This window comes from Nyctereutes procyonoides, unplaced genomic scaffold (genome assembly GCF_905146905.1).
Source record: "Nyctereutes procyonoides isolate TBG_1078 unplaced genomic scaffold, NYPRO_anot_genome, whole genome shotgun sequence".
Classification (NCBI taxonomy): Eukaryota; Metazoa; Chordata; class Mammalia; order Carnivora; family Canidae; genus Nyctereutes; species Nyctereutes procyonoides.
The window spans coordinates 11,574,872-11,588,933 of record NW_026575035.1 but is presented as its reverse complement, the minus strand read 5'-3'; the positions used below and the strand labels follow the sequence as shown (position 1 = coordinate 11,588,933).

General features: G+C 37.3%; 1 pseudogene; it reads left to right on the top strand.

Annotated features, from left to right (window-relative positions):
* Positions 1-8,705, top strand: part of LOC129505235 (tRNA (guanine(6)-N2)-methyltransferase THUMP3-like) — a 31,324-nt pseudogene extending 22,619 nt beyond the window's left edge.
* The last annotated feature ends 5,357 nt before the right edge of the window (positions 8,706-14,062 follow it).

The window sequence follows — 14,062 nt, the reverse complement described above, 5'->3', positions numbered from 1 at the left end:
CCATCTGGTTAGGTAAACATTCTCATGGTTTTAAATATTATTTTTTTTTCACATTTGGAGTGAGGAAATTTGTAAGAATTCTCAGGAAAGAGTGGCACACTTATTTTCAGAGAACTATTTCGTTTGATGGTTATGAAACTAGGTACATTTAAAGTGAAGATAGACATGCCTGTAATTTCCCTTTTGTTTATTTCCAGGATGGCTAAAGTTGCTGCTTAAAGCAGTTTTATTGCATCTGTAAAAGCATTTGTTTCTTTATCATGTCACATTTCTTATAGCTATATCTATTCACAATCCTCAAAAAATTCTACAGAATTTTAAGCTAAACTTACTTGGAGAATATTTTTTCCTAATACTTCAGCAGATTCACACAACAGCTGCTGGGCTCTCCTGCAAACAGTTTAGTAACATAAAGATCCGGGAAAAGTGCTGTTCAGGGCTCACTCTATAGGCTGGGCCTGGAGTTTGTCACTTTTAATTGAAACATAAGCTTCTACCGATTATTTTATAAGTAGTGATTCCATCTCTATTATTGTGTAAAATCTGTAATACTTAAAATGCTGTTATATATATTTATCCAGCTGACACCTGCACACATGCATACACAATATTTCAAAATGGAAACATATTGCAAATTCACTACAGAAACAACCAACCCTCTCCTATTAAATTTCACAGCAGAAAGCATAGTAGATAAAAGGGTAACAGATTCCGGGCTACCTATAATGCATACATTTGAGTTTACAGATAGAGACTCTAAGTTATCATCACTTAGAATTTTAAATACTTGAATATAAAATAGCTTCAGTTAATACTCTCCTAAAATACTGATAATGATACACATGGACACACACACGTGTTTATTTATGTATTTTTTTAACTAAATGCTATTCCATAGTACAAGTCTAAGTTCTCTTCTGGTGTAATCTGATTCTTGCCACAAGAGAACATTGAATGTAATTGATGTGGACCTCTCTGGTCATCAGTGGAGACACTCTTGGTTGGTAAGATGGGTTCATAAAATTGTGTGGGTCTCTGACTATAGAGCATTCATGAACTAGTAAAGGAGACATACAAAGTTATTAAAACAAAATCAATAAGTATATCAATAGAGGTAGATGCCCTACTTCAGTTAAGTATGAAAGGGATGAAGAAGTTAAACTGTATGTCTGGAATAGTCAGAGGTGTTCACAGAAGAGATCACTATACTGGATATTAGAGAAAGTAGAAATTATGTAGCCAAACAGAGAAAGGAAAGGGACGTTTTAAGAAGAAAGTATATTCCGTGTAAAGTCATGAAAGTGTGAAAGAATAAGATCTGTTTGACAGAATAGAAATAGTTTTGGACAGCTGTAACATAGAATACATGTGACAAAGAAGCCTCTCTTACTGGGGATGAAATAAATTGAAATAAATTTCCAATGAAAATAAGAGATGATTGAAATATGATGCCATCATCCAGCACTTAAACCAACTTTTTTAAAATTTGAGGAAGTTCTACTTGTTTTTTTTTATATTTAAACTTAAATATTTAATTAAGTCAATAGGTTCAGTGAGAAAAACACAGGAGAGTAGCAATAAAGTATATGCATTATATTTGAAGGTGGAATTGTATTAAAGATCTATAGTTATATGATTGACAACCACCCAATTAATAGATTTTCAGTATGGAAATTATTTCTAAGCTATTTGACCATATAATTGACCAGCCCCAGAAAAAAAAGACATGTAGATATGCACATTTGAAGGTCCACCATCAAAATGACGAAAAAATCTTGGCAAAGTTACCTTTAGGGAAAGTCTACCACTCACTGGTACAGCCACCCGCGTGGATCTTCTAATCTGCCTTTTAGAGTGTCACTGTTAAGAAAGAAAATGCAACCAAGGATTACTTAAGAACAGTTTTAATGTGAAAGAAAGGGACTCAAATGAATAATAGCAGGAAATCTTTAGGAGAAAAGAGAGAATGCAGAGGATAGGACAACACTTCAACAATAAATTCCTGAAGGCAAAAAACAAACAAACAAACAACAACAACAAAAATTCCTGAAGGCACCACTTCTTTTCCACTGATACGAGAAACAATCACCTCACTAATGAGTGAATAAACGCAGGCCAATTTTAGAGAGAAGGCAGCATTTGGAAGGAGGGACCCTCCCTTTTAAAATGGCTTTTAGCCTAAGAGCAGCTTGAAGTTGGCACCACTTTGAATGGCTAAGATTATGAGAGAAAACATGTACTTTTTCTGTCCTGAAGAAATGAGAACAGAATTCAGAGCTACCAGAGATATTGGAGAGTCTTGGAGGAAATCCTGAAAAAGTGAGAGAAAGGGAGTGGGATCCTCTAATTCTGTGTTTAAGCTTTGCCAAGCTTTGTTCAATCTCTTGTCAAGCCTTATCCATGCATGTGTATAACAGACTCCAAACAGCATAGAGTTCAGTAGAAGACCAACCAAGTTAATCAAAATAAAATTCAACCATTTTGAAGGAATAAAGCAGAACTCAGTTTCTAAATTACAGAATTCATGATGTGAGGCTACAACAATAAAGAAATACATCGCAAAGCAGAACAGGAAAATATTACCCATTCTCAAAAGAAGAGAGAACAAAGAGACTGAACCCCCAAATGACCCGGATGTTGGAAACAGCAGGCAGGTTTTAAAAATGGATTTTACAACTATGCTGAATAAAGCAAAGGAAAATGTAACTCATAACAAATGAAAAAATAGAAATTCACAGCAGAGAAATTTAAATGAAAATTCTAGAATATGAAATACAATATTTAAAGTTAAAATTCAGTGAATGGATTTAGCAAAATGGAAGTGGCAGAAGAAAGATAAACCAGTAGAATTTGTCAATCTGAAGAAGTAGGAGATAAAGATGGGGGAAAAAGGATGAGAACCTCAGAAACCTGTGAAACAATATGAAAATGCCTAACATACATGTGTAATTGAGTCCCAGAAGGAAAACAGAGAGAACATAGGAGAGAAAAATATGTGAAAAATAATGGCTATGCAGGGTGCCTGGGTGGCTCAGTAGGTTAAACATGTGACTCTTGATTTTGGCTCTGGTCATGATCTCAGGGTGATGAGATGGCCATTTGGGGTCTGCACTCAGTGGGGAGTATGCTTTGCTCCCTCACCCTTTGCCCCTCCTCTCATTTGTGTGTGTGTGTGTGTGTGTGTGTGTGTGTGTCTGTTTTTCTCTCTATCTAAAATAAATAAATAGGGCAGCCTGGGTGGCTCAGCGGTATAGCACCACCTTTAGCCCAGGGCATGATCCTGGAGACCCAGGATCAAGTCCCATGTCCAGCTCCCTGAATGGTGCCTGTTTCTCCCTCTGCCTGTGTCTCTGCCAATCTCTCTCTGTGTCTCTCATGAATAAATAAATACAATCTTTAAAATAAAATAAAATAAAATAAAATAAAATAAAATAAAAATAAATCTTTAAAAAATGCATCTTTAAAAAAAATAAAATAATGGCTGTGACTTCCACTTCTGGCCAACAGGGAGTAACATGGACCAGATTTACCCTTCTATGTGAAGCAACCAAAAAAATTAGACAAGATATATGAAACAACAGTTTTCAAGACACTGGATACCAGACAATAAAGAATAGTGATGCCTAAAGATGGGAAATGAGATTACTACTATGGTTGCTCCAGTTTACTGCTTTTAGAGTGTTTCCAAGCTACACTGAACCGAAAACAAATCCAGTTGGGCTCAGTCTCCCTAAATTGATGATACAGAGCTGAGAGTCTAAGAAGAGCAAAAGAGAGTTTGTAAGACAGAATATTAAAGAGGGAAGAGTTACAAAGAGAGATTCCAGAGGGTCCTCTTTAGCATGAGTGGAGAATTGATAGGTGCATGTACATGGTAAGGAAACTATGTGAGGCCATAGAAAGAATGATCAGAAAGGATTTAGAGGAAATAGTGCTTGGTACTCACACAGAGCTGGAAATAGTACCTGACCTTGCCATATTGAGTTATAGCCTGAAAAGGAAAAAGATGTTGGTGTGAAAATGAAGGAAGACCTAAACACATGGAAATATATCCTGTGTTCATGGTCAGAAGACTGTATACTGTTTCAATGTCAGTTCTTCCTGAATTCACTTACAGATTCATTGCAATCCCAATCAAAGCCCCAGCAAATCTGCATAAATTGTCAAACTGACTCTAAAATTCATATGAAATGTAAGTACCTAAAATAGCAAAACTAATTTGAAAAAGAACAAGGTTGGAGGACTAATGTTTCCTGATTTAATATTTATTATAAAGCTATAGTAATCAAGACAGTATGATACTGGCATAGATATTGAAAGAATAGATTGAAGAGTTCAGAAATATATCCATACAAAAATGGATAACTTATTTCCAGAGAAATGTGAAGGCAGTTCAAAGGACAAAAGAAAATCTTTTAACATGGTAATGGAACGGGTGGATATCCACACATAAAAATGAACTTTTGGGCAGCCCGGGTGGCTCAGTGGTTTAGCGCCACCTTCAGCCCAGGGTGTGATCCTGGAGACCTGGGATCGAGTCCCATGTTGGGCTCCCTGCACGGAGCCTGCTTCTCCCTCTGCCTGTGTCTCTGCCTCTCTCTCTCTCTCTCTCTCTCTCTGTGTTTCTCATGAATAAATGGGTAAAATCTTTTTTAAAAAATGAACTTTAAAAAATAAATACATAAAATAAAATAAAAATAAAAAATGAACTTTTATCCAAATCTTTCCACCATATTGAAAAATTAACTCCAAATAGGGCGTAGACCAAAATGTAAAATTGAACACTACAAAGCTTCAAGGAAAAATCTATGAGAAAGTCTTTGTAATCTTGACTTAGGTAAATATTTTTAGATATGACCCCCAAAACATGATTCATAAAAAAAATCAGCAAGTAGCATTGTGGCTGCCAGGGCCTGTGGGGAGGAGGACATGGAAGTAATTAATAGATATAGAGTTGCAGTTTTGCAAGATGAAAAAGTTCTGGAGATTGATTATACGACAATGTGAACATAGTTAATAACACTAGATTGTACCATTAAATGTGGTTAAAATGGTACATTTCATGTTATATGTATTTCACCTTATCAGATTTTTTTATTTTTATTTTTTTAAATTTTATTTATTTATTCATGAGAGACACAAAGAGAGAGAGGCAGAGACACAAGCAGAGGGGGAAAGCAAGCTCCATTCAGGGAGCCCGACATGGGACACAATCCCGGGTCTCTAGGATCATGCCCCGGGCCGAAGGCAGGTCACCCAGGCTGCCCCAGATTTTTTTAAAAGTGAAAACCTAGAAAACACCTAAGCATCCAACAATAGATAGCATACATTAAATAAAGTATGGCATTGCATTTGATGAAAACCTTTAAAGTCACTAAAGTTGATACATTATAGAAGAATTTTTAATGACTTCAAAAACTCATGATTCAGTATTAAGAAAAAAAAGTGGGTTAGAAAGCTATTGAAACTAGAATCCATTTTTTAAAACAAGCATTTTAGGGGAACTTGGGTGGCTCAGTCAGCTAAGCATCCTGATTTTGGCTCAGATCATGATCTCAGGGTCATGAGATCAAGTCCCACATCAGGCTCTGTGCTGGTCGTGGAGTCTGCTTAAGATTCTCTGTCTCTTTCTCCCTCTGCACCTTCTCCCCCCCCCCCCCGCTCTCTCTCCCTCTCTAAAAAAATAAAACAAAATCAAATAAAATAAAACAAGTGTATGTAAGTATTGAAAAAAAGTTGAGACTGTTAACAAGTGTTAAGACTAACTGACACACTAACAGGTGTTTTTATTTTATTTTTTGCATAGTTTTATATTCTAGAAATTTTCTATAAAACACATTATTTTTGTAGTTAGATTTTTAAGTTATTTAAATCAATTTTAATACACAAAATTACAGTGGTGATAAAATTGTATAGACCTCTTAAATTCTATACTATTAGGTTCTTTTTTTTTAATTTCTAAAATGAGGAAAGACTAACCAAATCAAATGTTGGTAAGGATAGGGAGCAAATGGACCTCTCAATCCCTTCTTGCCAGAATGTGAGTTATAAAAACTGTTCAGAAAATACCAATAGCTTAATAGTTTCATAAAAAGTTAAACACACACCTGCCATGTGACCCAACCATTCTAGTCCTAGGTATTTACCCAAGAGAGATGAAAAGATTGTTCATGAATGTCCATGGCAACTTTATTTGTAATGGCTTCCAAATGGAAACAATCTAAATGTCCCTTAGGAGGTGAATGGATAAACATGATGTGCTATATCATTATGGTAGATTTCTACTCATCAATGAAAAGGACTGAACTATTGATACACACAATAGCACATGAATCTCAACATAGGTATGGTGACTGCAAGCGTTAGACAAAAGAGTGTACATGGGTACCTGGATGTCTCAGTCGGTTAAGTATCTGACTCTTGATTTCAGTTCAGGTCATGATCTCAGGGTCATGAGGTGGAGCACCATGTTGGGTCCTGCATTGAACATGGAGCCTACTTAGGATTCTCTCTCTTCTTCTGCCCCTTCTCCCATCCCCCTACTCATGATCTCTCTCTTTCTTTCTCCAAAAAAAGAAAAAAATAATCTAGGAAATACAAAGTGATGTATATTGTCAGGAAGGAAATCAGTGAGCCTGTGAATGGGATGAAAGGTGGAAGAAATTACAGAGATAGTAGGAAACTTTCTGGGGTAACAGATATGTTCATTATTTTGATTATATGATGATTTCCTGAGTATGTATGTATCTCAGAATGTATCCAAATGTACACTTGAATATTCACTGATTTATTTTATGTCAATCATACCTCAAAAGGCTGCTTTTGAAAAATAAGGGAAATTCAAATGGGAAAAATAAAATAAAATAATTAAAATAAAACCAAACTTCAGCTAATCATAATAAAATTACAAATATCAAATATAAAGAGAAAATCTTGAAAGCATCCAGAGAAAACAACACATTCTATACAGGTGAACAAGAAAGCAGAACACATATTTAGAATTCTGAAAGAGAAGTGAAAAAAGATCTGGCAACTCAAAATTCTATATCCAGCAAAAATGAAGAAGGCTAAATAAAGGCAACCAGAGCTAAGAAAAAGGTAAGTCATCACCAGCAGACATACCCTTTGAGAGATGCTAATAGGAATTCTTTAGGCTGAAGGGAAATGACACCACACTAAAATTTAATCTTCACACACTAAAATTCAATCTTCAAGAAGGAATTAAGCGCACTGGAAATAAAGAGACTTTTCATAATGCCAAGAGAGTCAGTTCATTAGGAAGACATAGTATTTATAAATATTTTTTTCTCTCATAACAGCTTCAAAATTCATGAGATAATGACAGGAGAGAAATAAGCAATTCTGTAATCGTAGTTGAAGAGTTTTTAAAACTATTTTTCAGCAATTGATAGAACTAAAGAATATCAGTAAAGATATAAATGGATCTGGGATAGCTGGGTGGCTCAGTTGGTTAAGGAGCTAACTGTTGATTTTGGCTCAGGACATGATCTCAGGGTCCTGGGATTGAGCCCCGAGTCTGGCTTCACTCTCAGCTCAGAGTCTGCTGAAGAGAAGTCCCTTTCTCTCAGTCTCTCTCTCTCTCTCTCTCTCCCTTTCACGTTCTCTCTCTCTCAAAAAAATAAATGAATAAATGCATAAATAAATAAATAAATCTTTTAAAAAATATATAGATGGATCTGAACAAACTATCAACCCTTGATCTGGATGATATTTATAGAATATTACACTCAATAGCTAGTTGCATAATACATATTATTTTCAAGTGTACTTGATATGTTCACTGAGATAGATCATATGCTGGACCTTCCAACAAATCTTAAATACATTTAAAAGATGAAACTGACAAAAGCTCAAAAGAAGAAACTGATCCTCAAGTGTTAAAGCTTAGAGTCCTATGCAAAAAGGCAGGAGAGAAACTCTGCTGTATCTAATTCAAATCAGGCTGCAAGAAATTCTAGGGATGCTGTTTAGGATTAAGTGGAAAGTTGACAACACCAACTCTGATGTGGAGAATCTTTTGAAAATCCATGATAATCAAATCATTGTGGGCATTGCATTCACAGAGGAGAAACATCTCACATTTTGGACTTCTGACTCAGAACTGCTCTCATGTGCAGAATGCTCAGTCCCCGTGTTCCTCAACCTGCTGATACAATAGTTGATGGGATGTGTAGGACACGGGCAACACCAAGAAAGGGGGCTACAGAAGCTGGTGATAATAATACATTGGCTCTGAATAGAGCAGCAAATAATATCTCTTCTTGACTGACCAAGAGCCAAATTAAAGAAGACAAACTGTCCCAGTGCTTGCCCATAGATGCTGTTCAATGGACTGTCTGCAATTCACCCCTGAGACCTGGCTCTGTAGACACTATTGTAACAGATATGCCATTTGAAGAAGAATGACCTCCAAGAAGAGAGGAGAAACTGTAACCTTTATGCAGCTTGCTTACCAAGATGAGCTGTATCTATGCACCTGAGACAGGCCAGGTTCTATTGCTTACCAGGCCAAGAAATGCTCTACCAGGGCATTATTTCTAATCAGACATGTATGGCGTAAGGCACATACTATCTGGGTGAGACTAGAGGGTCTTCCTGCAACAGCTTATGTTCTCAAACAGCCACCTCAAGCCCTTGATTATCCTCAGAAGAAGATGGTAGAAAGAGGAACTCTCTGGGAATGAAAGAATGCAAAGAATGCAGTATTTGTACTTCCCAAACTGGAAATGTCAGCAAAGAACTGAGAAAAATAGCATTAACAAAAGTGCATTTTGCACTATTTAAACTGGTCTAAGGCTCTTCACCCTGGTTAGCAAAAAAGGTGAAAGAAAATAATGTGATGGGATTGAAAAAGATCCTATCGGGAAGCAGAGCTTTTCTTTGGATCTGTTCTGAAGAGGTAGCTTTCCTTAGTACTTTCCTTAAAATGCTTCAAAAATGCCCAGAGCAGAGCTTACTGAAATGCTCTGGGATTTGGGTATAGAACAGTTCATTTTCAGATTGTATAGCAGTTCTTGTTTTGCACTGTGGCAGGTAGAAAGTTATCCCAGCTTAAAGGGAGGCAGAGGACGTGAGAGCATCTGAGGCCATGTCCCATTGCCTGTGGAGCTTCATTGTTTAGTTGCTCAACATTTCATTACTTCAGCCTTAAAAAACAAAGTCCAGGAGGAGGTGAAATTTCACGAGACCTGTAGGAAAGTTTGCCATCTGCCTGGAAAATGAAAATAAGCATCCATTATTCAGATTAATACACAGAACTAAAATAGACGACTGAATTCATCGAATGAAGTACAAAGATCCTTTACTATTAGTAGAGGACATGTCCATGTATACATCGACAGATGAAGCACAGGACAAAATAAGCCAGATTAAAAGCAAACTCACTTTTCTTTCAGTAAAGAAAAAAAATGAAAGCAGTATTAAAACATTTAAAAAATAAGATGCTTTAAATGAGGAGTATTCAGATAGCAACAATGTCTTATAGTAGATCCTATCTCCCAAATATGCACAAAATCAACGGGGAGATGGGAAGTATAGGTTGAGTTAATCTCCTCAAAAGACAAAAAGATAAAACTAGACGATAAAAAAATTAGAGAATTAGGCAACATTAACTAAGTGGTATTCCAGGTAGTAAGAATTAAAAACATGGGACAAAAGAAATTAGCAAAGAAGGAGGAAGAGGTGGAGAAGAAGATAATAGAAAAATATTCCCAACAACAGGTTGAAAAGAATGTACTGTCCTCAGCTGAATGACTAAGTGCCTAGCACAGTGACTAGGGAGAGAAATTACCACCACCAAGAAGTTTTGGAATACTAAGAATAAAGTTATGATTTGGAAAACTTCCAAGCACAGTGCAGGGGAGGGGTTGTGGGGTATGGGGTGGGATGAGCAGGGCAGCAGAAGAAGTTGTCAACAAAGCTAGGAACAACAATGGCATCTGACTCTTAATTGCAACACTATTGTCAGAAGATGATGGAATTGTGCCTTCCAAATTCTGAGAGAATTCTTTCCAATCTAGGATGGTATGTTCAAAGAGTCAAGTGGTGAGATTAGAAAAAAATATTTTAAAAGATGCAAAACATTGGTCTTCATGCATCCTTTCTCAGGAACCTCCTGGATGATGCTCAAGTAAAACGAATTTCTAGAAAAGATATGGAATTTGGGGAACAGAAGACCTAACTAGAGAGCCAGGTAAAGTTAATTCCTGACATCATGGTAAAGAGAAATCCTAGAATGGTGGCAGGGAATCAGGTCCAGGAAGCAAACTCATCCAGTTAGAGCAAGAATATCCAGGGATTCTGGAAAGCTTGTTCTAAGAAACAAAATAGCTATATTTACCTCTGGTTTATGGACATGTTCTGGTGAGTTTTAGTCACACTAATGGGAGGGAGTTTAGGCATGAATCAGTGGAAGGTACGTATGAAACGAATTAAACCAATAAGAAGCATTGATTGAGGCCAGGGAAATAAAGTTATACAAGGAAATGCTTCCTTCGTTAATGAGTACATGGTTCAGCTGTGATTATTATATGACAATATTAATGTCAAATTGAATATTAACCTAACATGGTATATAACTACATTAGGTGAATAGAGAAAAGGTATATTGGAAATGAGGAAGTGAAATCCTCATCTTTCATAGTACAAAGTCAATAGATATTAGTATTGAAAGAGTCAAACAATAATACATGGTATAATGTAGGAATAGGATGGTAAATAACAGAGGAAAATGAGTCAAACATCTTTTCTCTGGAAAACATTACTCAGGGGTGAGGAAGAGACTAGAAGACAATTTTTATTTTTCCATCGTAAGTTATAAGGTGATTTGACTCTTTAGGAAAAAAATAAGAAAATGAAATGTAATATGCAGTGATGTTACATTGTATCATTCAGTTAACTATTTGTTGAAAAAATTTATTCCTCCAAAAATATATATACAGGAATACTGTATTTCCAGGCCCTTCCCCCGCTGCTTTATTGAGATAGAGTTGGCAGATACAATTATAAGATATTTGAAATCTACATTATGATGATTTGATACATGTATACATTTGAAAGGATTCCTGCCATCTAGTTCATTAACTAGAACATTATTTTATTTAAAGGATTAAAAACAATTTAAATTCTTTTACCTTCAAAATCTGCCATTGGTTAGCCTTACATCTCTTTCTGAATCATGAATGCTATGGGATAGACAAGCTAAGGACACCCCCCCCCCCCCCCCCCCGGTGGCTCAGCAGTTTAGCGCCACCTTCAGCCCAGGGCGTGATCCTGGGGTCCCGGGGATGGAGTCCTGCATCAGGCTTCCTGCATGGAGCCTGCTTCTCCCTCTGACTGTGTCTCTTCCTCTCTCTCTGTGTCTCTTATGAGTAAATAAATAAGATCTTAAAAAAAAAAAAAAAGGAAAGCTAGAGAATTAGTAAGTGATGTGTCCACCACGTAGATTATCCCGTATTGGACAGAGAATTTTTTCTCTTTATGCTTGAAATAAAGTGATCCTCCCCTACTCCCCTGTGAAACTGTAAGCCAGGTCTAAAAGTTCACTCAAGTCAAATGTGGGATTGCAAACAATATTACAACAAACTTTTCCAGGCAGTCTTCCAGTTATGGTGTGAGAAAAGGAAACAATGACTTCCATTAGCTGTGTAAGAAATTAACTATGTATTACTAACAGAATATATACCTTTCTAGGCATGAGCAAGTCCACCATGGTCATGGGGTAATCACCTCCCCTCACTCCCCTTCAGAAGAGAACTGACTTTGGCCTGCCTTGTGGAGAGTGGACGTGGTGCAGAGGAAGGGAGCTAACTTGTTGCCATGTTATATCCCAAATCCATGTTATCACGAGGCATCATTGCCAGGTTTGTTGTAGGGCCATGTGGCGAGCCTCAATCCGTTTATCTCAATTTAAGTAAAGTGCATTTTGTATCTACTACGGACAAAATATTGTAGTGTGTGTATGGTGTGAAAGGATAGTCATGACAACACACGGCATGATGACAGAACAGGTAGTGCCACATGGGGTTTTTTTCTAAGGTTCCATCCTGGTGCAGAGTCAGGTCACCGAGGTGCAGTTTCACAGACCCAACACTCTCAGGCATGCAAATTGTCTAGAATAAGAGAAAGTTTTTTGCAGTATTTTGCTCAGCTCTCCTCTGTGAACCTAAGCAAGCTGAGGATCCTGTGTGGGGAGCAGGTAGAAATTTGTGTGGCTGAAGCAGGGAGGCTGTGGGGACCCAGCGAGGAGGAAAGAGGTTCCTTGAGGGAGCATCCAGCCAGCCTCCTTGTCCCAGGGTGGAAGGAAAAATGCATCTACATTTCTTTTCTCCTTCTTCTCATGTTAATTTCCTTCTCCATCTTACCATCTCTTAACATCCTTGTTTCCAGCCCATGTAACCCCTTGGTTGGGTAGGCAAATTTTTTCCTGTGCATGGGGCACAATGGACCACAAGGATTTTGCTCTGGGGTACAGAGATTCTTTTAGGTAAAAGCCATTTAACACTAGAATCATTAAACTTGAAAAGAAGAGCTATGATGTTGCCAATGTTAGCTCGTCCTGCTGGGGATGGAGGGAAAAATCATTACTCAAATATTCATAGGTAATACAAAAATGAATTTCTAATATTTATTATTCCATTTTTTATTTATCACCTGATGACATGATACATGTGGTGTGTCAATATAGTTCTAAGTATTTTTTATAAATACTAACTCATTGGATCCTTATATGAACTCTACAAAGGCAGGTTCTATGATTCACATCCTCACCTTGCAGATGAAGAAACTGAGGCCCAGAAAGATGAAATAAATTGCCCAAGGTCACACAGCTAATGTGCAAGAGAGTTGGGAATCAAACCCAGATTATCTGTAGGGTCCCTACCATTTAATGCCATTCTGCGCTGCAATGTGGTGACTGATGAATACATGTAAAGACAGTTTAATTGCTCATTGTAGTTGCTAACTTGATTTCACTTATTTTCTTTATGATGCCCAACATCTGGGCAGCTGAGAGTTTAAAGATTGCTCACGTGCTGAAAATGTCATCAGGCATATAAGGGTCTGGCGGTACAGATAACTTGAAAACCCTCTAGCTACAAACATGAATTGCTCAATAAATTATAACTAACATCCTTATCAATGCATGGCTGAACTGCTAAGAAAGGCAGGAAAATCGCCTTAGGTCAGAAATGAAGAAGGAACTGAGGATAAGAACAGTGAACCGCAGAGCTGACACGGTGTCTGTTGGGTGGGGGTGTGGTATTTATCATATTTAATAATCCAGGGGCTTGAATTTATTTGTTTATTTTAAAGATTTTGTTTATTTACGAGAGAGCGAGAGAGAGAGGCAGAGACACAGGCAGAGGGAGAAGCAGGCTCCATGCAGGGAGCCCAACGTGGGACTTGATCCCAGGTCTCCAGGATCACACCCTGGGCGGAAGGCAGTGCTAAACCGCTGAGCCCCCCATGCTGCCCCAGGTGGCTTGAATCTAATACCAGTACAGGGAGAGAGAGAGTTGGGATAGAGACCCACATCTTGATAGTGCTACCCCTTCAGTATGAGTGAGGATTCAGGCTAAGGGAACTCTCAAAAGTTGTGAGAGGGATTATAAATTGACACAACCACTTTGGAGAGCAATGTGACAATGTCCCGTGAATTTGAATAGGTGCATCCTTATGACAAAGCAATTCCTTTGCTAGTTTTATATGCTGGAGAAAACTCTAGGCCATGGGGAAAATCAGACATGGATGAGAATTTTATTGCAATGTTGTTTGCATTAGTAAAAACTTGGAACAGGAGAGTGGATAAATGAATTGTGCTATATTGGTTTAATGGAATGCAGAGAGCAGTGAAAATCAATGTACTGTAGACATGTATCATCAGGGATAATTCTCAAAAGCTTCACTTTTGTGAAAAAGAAAGACAAGTTGCAGAGCATTTGCAGCATTAAACCTAAGAGCTGAAATGTAGAGAATCAGAAAGAATTAAAAAAAAAATTGTAATTCTTAACGTGAGTCAAGGCAGAGACTAAAAAGGACTTCT